Source organism: Triticum aestivum, chromosome 7B (assembly GCF_018294505.1).
Source record: "Triticum aestivum cultivar Chinese Spring chromosome 7B, IWGSC CS RefSeq v2.1, whole genome shotgun sequence".
NCBI lineage: Eukaryota > Viridiplantae > Streptophyta > Magnoliopsida > Poales > Poaceae > Triticum > Triticum aestivum.
The window spans coordinates 552,189,991-552,198,492 of record NC_057813.1 but is presented as its reverse complement, the minus strand read 5'-3'; the positions used below and the strand labels follow the sequence as shown (position 1 = coordinate 552,198,492).

The 8,502-nt window shown below is 37.7% G+C and overlaps 1 long non-coding RNA gene across 1 annotated transcript; it reads left to right on the top strand.

Annotated features, from left to right (window-relative positions):
* The first annotated feature begins 1,673 nt into the window (after positions 1 to 1,673).
* LOC123156526 (uncharacterized) lies at positions 1,674 to 3,152 on the top strand. The gene is made up of 3 exons (XR_006478181.1): positions 1,674 to 1,839; positions 1,923 to 2,142; positions 2,948 to 3,152. It is a non-coding gene; the product is annotated as an uncharacterized lncRNA (long non-coding RNA).
* The last annotated feature ends 5,350 nt before the right edge of the window (positions 3,153 to 8,502 follow it).

Here is an 8,502-nt window from a genome sequence, read left to right as displayed (position 1 = left end):
TTGGGTTCGACACTCTTACTTATTCAAAGGACTACGATTGATCCTCTATACTTGTGGGTCATCAAGACTCTATTTTGGCACCGTTGTCGGGGAGTGAAGCGCCTTTGGTAAGGAAATATTTATATAATATGCTGAAATTTACTATTACTTGTTACTATGGAAAATAATCCTTTGAGGGGCTTGTTCGGGGTATCTTCACCTCGACCGGAAGAGAAAAGAGTTTCTCCTCAACCTAAGCACCTACTGAAAATATTTATTATGAAATTCCTACGGGTATGATAGAGAAACTGCTAGCTAATCCTTATGGAGGAGATGGAACATTACATTCTGATATGCACCTAATCTATGTGGATGAAGTTTGTGGATTATTTAAGTTTGCAGGTATGCCCGAGGATATTGTCAAGAAGAAGGTCTTCCCTTTATCTTTGAAGGGAAAGGCATTGACATGGTTTAGGCTATGTGATGATATTGGATCATGAAACTACAACCGATTGAAATTGGAATTTCATCAGAAGTTTTATCCTATGCATCTGGTTCATCATGATCGAAATTATATATATAATTTTTGGCCTCGCGAAGGAGAAAGTACCGCTCAATCTTGGGGGAGCCTTAAGTCAATGTTATATTCATGCCCCAATCATGAGCTTCCAAGAGAAATCATTATTCAGAATTTTTTGCTCGGCTTTCCCATAATGATCGATCCATGCTCGATACTTCTTGTACTGGTTCTTTTATGAAAAAGACTATTGAATTCAGATGAGACTTGTTGGAAAGAATTAAACGCAACTCTGAAGATTGGAAACTCGACGAAGGAAAGGAGTCATGTAACATCCCAAAATTCTAAATTTTGAAATGTTAATAATTTAAATTGGATTAATTTAAAATTTTGCTTGTGTTGCTTGTTGTTAGTTAAATTTGGCTAGGATTTGAAACATTTGGGAGTTTAAATGAATAATAAACAAGAGGGAATAAAAGGACTTTCCCAATTATTCAGTCGGTTCTTATTTTGGGTTTGAGGATATTCAGAATATTTCCAATTCAAATATGAGAGAGGATGACACGACTTCCTCAAATAATAATATTGGTGATTGATTGAATATTCTCCCATTTTGGATTTTGAATATTTAAAGCAATTCTAACTCAAATATTAAATCATATGAGAGAAGGAAATATGAATCCTTCAACATAAAAGAGTTGGAAATGATTTAAATGTTATTTTAATTTTTCTCCGGAGTTCAAAAATATTTAATGGGACATTTTATAAGTGCCAAAGTAAAGTGTACGAAAATAATATATGTTTTTCATATAAGTATTTTTGATGGGACAATGTTCACCAAGCTACATATAACTATATTTGTTTTGTAGTTGTTCTGGGTTTTTTTTTGAAATTTTTTTGGAACATTTTCCAAGCCAAAATCATTTCTGTAAATAAAATAGAATAGAACATCTAAACCTATCCTACCCAGCTACCCCGGCGGCCTAGTTCTTCTCCGCCGCGCGCGCGCGCGACAAGCGCAGCAGCAGCCCACCCAACCGCCGGCACCCATTTTTTTTCTCTGCCGCCGACACAAGGGCCCCGCACGTGTCTCCTACCTCTGCTCGGTCTCCTGTTCGTGGACGATAGCGCCGCCATGCCCAGATCGGACTCCTGGCGATTCGTGCGACCCCGAACCCGTCGCTCCAATCCGTGGGCATCGTGCATCGTGTGATCCCACTTCTTTCCCTCGTCCGATTCCCGTGATCTCCGCTCGAGAGTCGAGACCCCCTTTGATTTTCGTTCTTATGAACCTCCCCAAGTTCCGCCGGCTGACCATGCTTTTCCGGTCGATGTCATCGTCAGTAAGCCTCCTCGGCCCTATTTATTTGTGAACTATGTGGCCACATCGATCCACATCTTCCTGATACCGTTTCAACGCTCGCAGCGCACCGCATCGAGCGCACGCAGCACGAGCCGAAGCTCCACAACGCCGCCGGACTTCGTGAGCATCACCACCACCGCTCGATGAAGCAGTTGACGTCGGGGACCCCAAGCTCGTGACCCCCTTGGCGCGCCACGCTCGCCGTCACCTCTCAGTCGCCGGAAAACCGCCGGAGCCACCCCATCGCCAACGCCGGTAGCCGCCACCGTTCCCTCTGCTTCAGGTGAGCACGCCATGCACAGGACATCTTTTGATGAATCACAGACTGCCACGTGGCACCCGCACAACACATCAACCGCATGTCCAAAACGCTGCCACGACAGAGTTTATAACAAAATCTGTCCAAACATTGTTTCAGCTATAATTTTTGATCTACACATCCAATTTAAGCGATTCTTTTTCCTACGTGTTATTGCTGATCATAACTATCGAGTAGAATCATATTTTTCAACTTTTGAACTTATCAAATTTGAGCAATTCAAATTTTAATTCGAAACTCCATTTGATCTTATCGGGTGAACCGTGACACCTTTCCAATTGATTCCTTTTGCCTATGAAACACTTATACCAAATACTTGTTGATCACATCCACTATATGCAAAATTCAAATATTCTTTGTCTTGTTTTGAATTAAAATTCAATTCAAACATCATCTCACTATAATTTGTGTTGTAGTGTTCCTTTTCGAGTCAATTCTTTTACAAATGAACTCTTATGTCATATTCAATATGTTGTACTACATTTATGTTGTTTTCCAAGCACTTCTGAACCTATTCCATTACATCTCCACTATACTCTTGTTTATGGCATAACTATTCTTCTATTTAACTCTTGTGAGTTGATTTCCTTCCCTCCATCATCTTATAGCACCTAAAGACCCTATATTATATATTAAGCATATATATATATATATATATATATATATATATATATATATATTGATTTTGCTTAACCTTGCCATATTTTTTTTGTTCTTTTGTCTCTTCTGTATGGCATGGTTATTGATTTGAGTTTTTTTATTGCAATAGATTAATCGGAGTGTGACGAGTAGAATTATGAGGAATTTGAGTGCGACGATCTTTATCAAAAATATCAGGCAAGTTACACCTTGACCATCCTTCATCCTATTATTTCATTGTGTAGGATAATTATGGTAGCATGTTATTGCTATTGAGATTCAGCTTAGTATGGCCTTATTGTAGATCGTGGTAGTTGTACTCTTGCTATGCTGTGTAGACGGGGATTGGTTCGTGTATGCATCGAGATTATGTGAGGACTATATATAACATAACTTGAGTAAAAACATAATAGATAATTCACCTCTGGACGGACAGGGTTGCATCATGGTTTCTTGTTTCCTTTTCTAAGGACAAGTACCATGGCTAAGTGCGCCCGAACAATATTGTTGGGTGGTTTCAAGAACACCATGGTTTATACCCTCTAAATGTAAGTGGGTGTCGTCCAGGCTCAAGAATATCGGACAGACTTAGTGACTAGTAGCTTCCATGCGCAACCACTAGCTAAATGGGCTCTGCCTTAGTTGAGTAGGTCGTGGGATCCTTGCCCAGGTAAGCTAGCAGATGTAGATATGAGTAGGTGTACCGGCTACCGGTGGGTGGAGGTGACTACTTCTGAAAGACTTTGTCTCAATCTTCGGGTTGGGTCTAGTGGGTAAAGTGTGCAAAGCTCTGCAGAGTGTAAAAACTGATCATGATTAGCCGTGTCCCCGGTCATGGACAAATTTGAGCGACCATGCCATTACAGTTGTTGGATGATCTTGGCAGATGATACAATTAATAAAACTTGATGGGAAACTTAATGATGGGTATAGGTTGGAATTGGATTGCCCAATTCAACCATATCTATTTAATTGTAGCAAGACATAATTAAAATATGACTATTATATTATGTAGTTATCAGGGAAAATTAGCTTTTCTACAAAACAAACCACCACCCATTCTTTTGATATACCATGCATGTAGATATAGGGTTGTTATATCATTCCTTGCCAATACATTCAAAGTATTGACCCTTTGTGGCTACAACGTTTCATGTTGCAGATTTTATATGACGATTGAGTGATGCGATGTAGGGTTACGATGTCTATACTCGACATTTTCCTGTGGTGTTGATGGACTTCATGGAGATTTTATTTGCTTTTCTGCTATATGTTTGTTATGATCTAGCCTTGAGATATGCAGGTATATATTATATTAAATTCTGGATCTACGATGTAATATTATGACATGTGGTTTATTCTTGATATTACATCTTGTACTGTGTGTGCTAGCTATTGATGCAGGGACTAGCACAGTGAGCACAGAGACATTGAATCTTATCAGGTTCGGGTCGTTACAAGTCAGGTATAAAGCTTAATTTTGATTGTTTTAAATCCTTTATGGATATCGATGCCTTTCGTGATTTTAGCACTAAATATGGACTTGACTATGAGATAGTAGCTTTTTTTGTGAATCATTTGCTACTCATGTTGATCTCCCTAAGGAGAAGTGGTTTAAATATCATCCTCCCATTGAAGTAAAAGTAGTAGAACCCATTAAAGTTGAAGAAGAAACTATTGCCTATAATGTTGATCCTATTGTTCCTACTGATTATATTGAGAAACCTCCTTTTCCTGTTAGAATAAAGGATCATGCTAAAGCTTCAACTGTGGTTCATAAGAGTTATACTAGAACACCTACACCCCCTAAACAAATTAAAGTTGAATCTAGTATTGCTATGGTTAAAGATCTCTTGGTTCATAATATTAGTGGTCATATTATTTGTTTTTGTGATGAAGCTGCTACAATCACTAAACCCGATACTAAAGATAAACATAGACCTGTTGTTGGCATGCATGTTGTTTCTATTAAAATAGGAGATCATTGTTATCATGCCTTATGTGATGTGGGTGCTAGTGTGAGTGCAACACCTTATACCTTATACCAAGAAATTGTGAATGATATTGCACCTGCGGAGATAGAAGATATTGATGTTACTATTAAGCTTGCCAATAGAGATACTATTTTGCCAATTGGGATCGTTAGAGATGTTGAAGTCTTGTGTGGAAAAATAAAATACCCTACTGATTTTCTTGTTCTTGCTTCCCCACAAGATGATTTTTGTCCTATTATATTTGGTAGACCTTTCTTGAACACTGTTAATGCTAAGATAAACTGTGAGAAAGATATTGTTACTGTTGGTTTAAGGGATATGTCTCATGATTTTAATTTCTCTAAATTTCGTAGACAACCCCGTGATAAAGAATTGCCTAGTAAGGATGAAATTATTGCTCTTGCTTCTATTGCCGTGCCTCCTACTGATCCCTTAGAACAATATTTGCTAGAACATGAAAATGACATGTTTATGAAGGAAAGAAGGGAAATAGATGAAATATTCTTTAATCAATGACCTATTTTGAAACACAATTTTCCTGTTGAAATCCTTGGGGATCCTCCTCCACCCAAGGGTGATCCCGTGTTTGAGCTTAAATAATTACCTGATACATTGAAATATGCTTATCTTGATGAAAAGAAGATATATCCTGTTATTAATAGTGCTAACCTTTCAGAGCATGAGGAAAAGAAATTATTGAAAACTCTGAAGAAGCACCGTGCCGCTATTGGATATACTCTTGATGATCTTAAGGGCATTAGTCCCACTCTATGTGAGCAAAAAAATTAATTTGGAGCCTAATGCTAAACCAGTTGTTGATCATCAATGACGGTTAAATCCTAAGATGAAAGAAGTGGTAAGAAATGAAATACTAAAGCTTCTGGAGGCAGTTATAATTTATCCTATTGCTGATAGTAAGTGGGTAAGTCCCATTCATTGTGTCCTAAGAAGGGAGGTATTACTGTTGTTCCTAATGATAATAATGAATTGATCCCACAAAGAATTATTACAGGTTATAGAATGGTAATTAATTTTCACAAATTAATTAGAGCTACTAGAAAAGATCATTACCCTCTACCTTTTATTGATCAAATGCTAGAAAGACTATCCAAACATACACACTTTTCTTTCTAGATGGTTATTCTGTTTTTTCTCAAATACCTGTGTCAAAAGATGATCAGGAAAACACCACTTTTACTTGCTCTTTTGGTACCTTTGATTATAGAGGTATGCCTTTTGGTTTATGCAATGCACCTGCTACCTTTCAAAGATGTATGAATGCTATATTCTCTGACTTTTGTAATTATATTGTTGAGGTTTTCATGGATGATTTCTCCGTTTACGGAACTTCTTTTGATGATTGCTTAAGAAACCTTGATCAAGTTTTGCAGAGATGTGAAGAAACTAATCTTGTCTTGAATTGGGAGAAGTGCCACTTTATGGTTAATGAAGGTATTGTCTTGGGGCACAAAATTTATAAAAAAGGAATAGAAATTGATAAAGCTAAAGTAGATGCTATTGAAAAGATGCAGTGTCTAAAGATATCAAAGGTATAAGAAGTTTCCTTGGTCATGTTGGTTTCTATAGGAGGTTTATTAAAGGCTTATCTAAAATTTGTAGGCCTCTCACTAATCTCTTGCAAAAAGATGTTCCTTTTGTTTTTTATGATGATTGTGTAGAAGCATTTGAAATACTTAAGAAAGCCTTGATTTCTGCACCTATTGTTCAACCACCTGATTGGAATTTACCCTTTGAAATTGTGTATGATGCTAGTTATTATGTTGTTGGTGTTGTTCTAGAGAAAAGAGTTGATAAGAAATTGAATGTTATCCATTATGCTAGTAAAACTCTCACTAGTAGAAAAGAGGGCTTTGGTCCAGGCCGGGTTAGCCCATTAGTCTCGGTTCAGTCCAGAACCGGGACTAATGGGGGCATTAGTCCCGGTTCGTGAGCCCAGGGGCCACGTGGGCCATTTGTCCCGGTTCGTCTGGACCTTTTAGTCCCGGTTGGTGCCACGAACCGGGACTAAAGGGTGCGATGCCCATTAGTACCGGTTCGTGGCACCAACCGGTACTAAAGGTTAGACCTTTAGTCCCGGTTCGAGCCACCAACCGGTACTAATGGGGTTTGAGGCATTAGTACCGGTTCATGGCACGAACTGGTACTAAAGGTCCCATTTTCAAACTCTACCCCCCCCTCCTTGGATCGCCTTTTCAGTTTTAAAAATAAATAAAAGAAAATGATGAAAATGTCAAAATAAATAAAAGAAAATAAGTTTCCCATGTGATATGTGGTCTAGTTGTTGGGAAAATTTGCAAATGTGAATTTGGACTTTATTTGCAAAATCTCTCTAGAATTTAGTAAAATGGGCATAACTTTTGCATACTAACTCGAATGAAAATGTTTTTTATATGAAAAATCATCTACTTGAAAAGTTACATCCAAATTTAAACCTAACAGAAAAAAAGTTACGTGGCTTTTAAGATCTAGAGTGGAAAAAATCGAAAAAATTTCAAACTGTGGTCAAACAGTGGTCAAACTAATTATTCTAGAATATTAGTGTTACTAAATAATTATTTTAGTTATTTTGAATTTTGGTCAAATCTGGTCAAACTGTGGTCAAATTAATTATTCAAGAAATATTAGTGTTACTAAATAATTATTGTTTTTTAAAACAATAGTTTCAAACTCAAACAGTGAAAAGTGTCACTTCATGCTCAAGCAAAATTTCCGAGGGTTAATAGGATTGACATCTTACTATTGTCAGGAAAACAACAAGTGCAGACTTGGAAACGAGGGAGAATAGAACCCGGAAGTTAAGCGTGCTCAGGCTGGGGAAGTGGGAGGATGGGTGACCGTTCGGGAAGTTAGATGATTTGGAATGATGAGGGGTGATTAGAGATTAGAGGATAAATTGAGCAGTGATGAGGGGTGGTGATTAGAGATTAGAGGTTAAAAAAATTCAGAAATTTGAAAATAAAAAAATTCAAAAAAAAATCATAAAATTTCCTTTAGTCCCGGTTGGTGTTACCAACCGGGACTAAAGGTGGAGCTCCACATGGCTGCGGCCTTTAGTCCCGGTTCGTGTAAGAACCGGGACTAAAGGGGAGAGGCATTAGTAACGACCCTTTAGTCTCGGTTCAAAAACCGGGACTAAAGGGCCTTACCAACCGGGACAAAAGCCCCTTTTTCTACTAGTGTCTAGACACTGCCCAGCGAAATTATGCTACTACTGAAAAGGAATTTTTAGCGGTTGTTTTCGCTTGTGATAAGTTTAGATCTTATATTGTTCATTCCAAAGTAACTGTTCACACTGATCATACTTCTATTAAATATCTTATGGAAAAGAAAGATGCTAAACCTAGACTTATTAGATGGGTTCTCTTGTTACAAGAATTTGATTTGCATATTATTGATAGAAAGGGAGCTGAGAACCCCGTTGCATAGCTTTCCTGATGAACAATTAGCTTTCATAAATGCTTCTCGTAATACTCCATGGTATGTTGATTATGCTAATTACATTGTTGCTAAATTTATACCACCTAGTTTCACATACCAGCAAAAGAAAAAGTTTTTCTATGATTTAAGACATTACTTTTGGGATGACCCACACCTGTATAAAGAAGGATTAGATGGTGTTATTAGAAGTTGTGTACCCGAGCATGAACTAGAACATATCCTACATGAATGT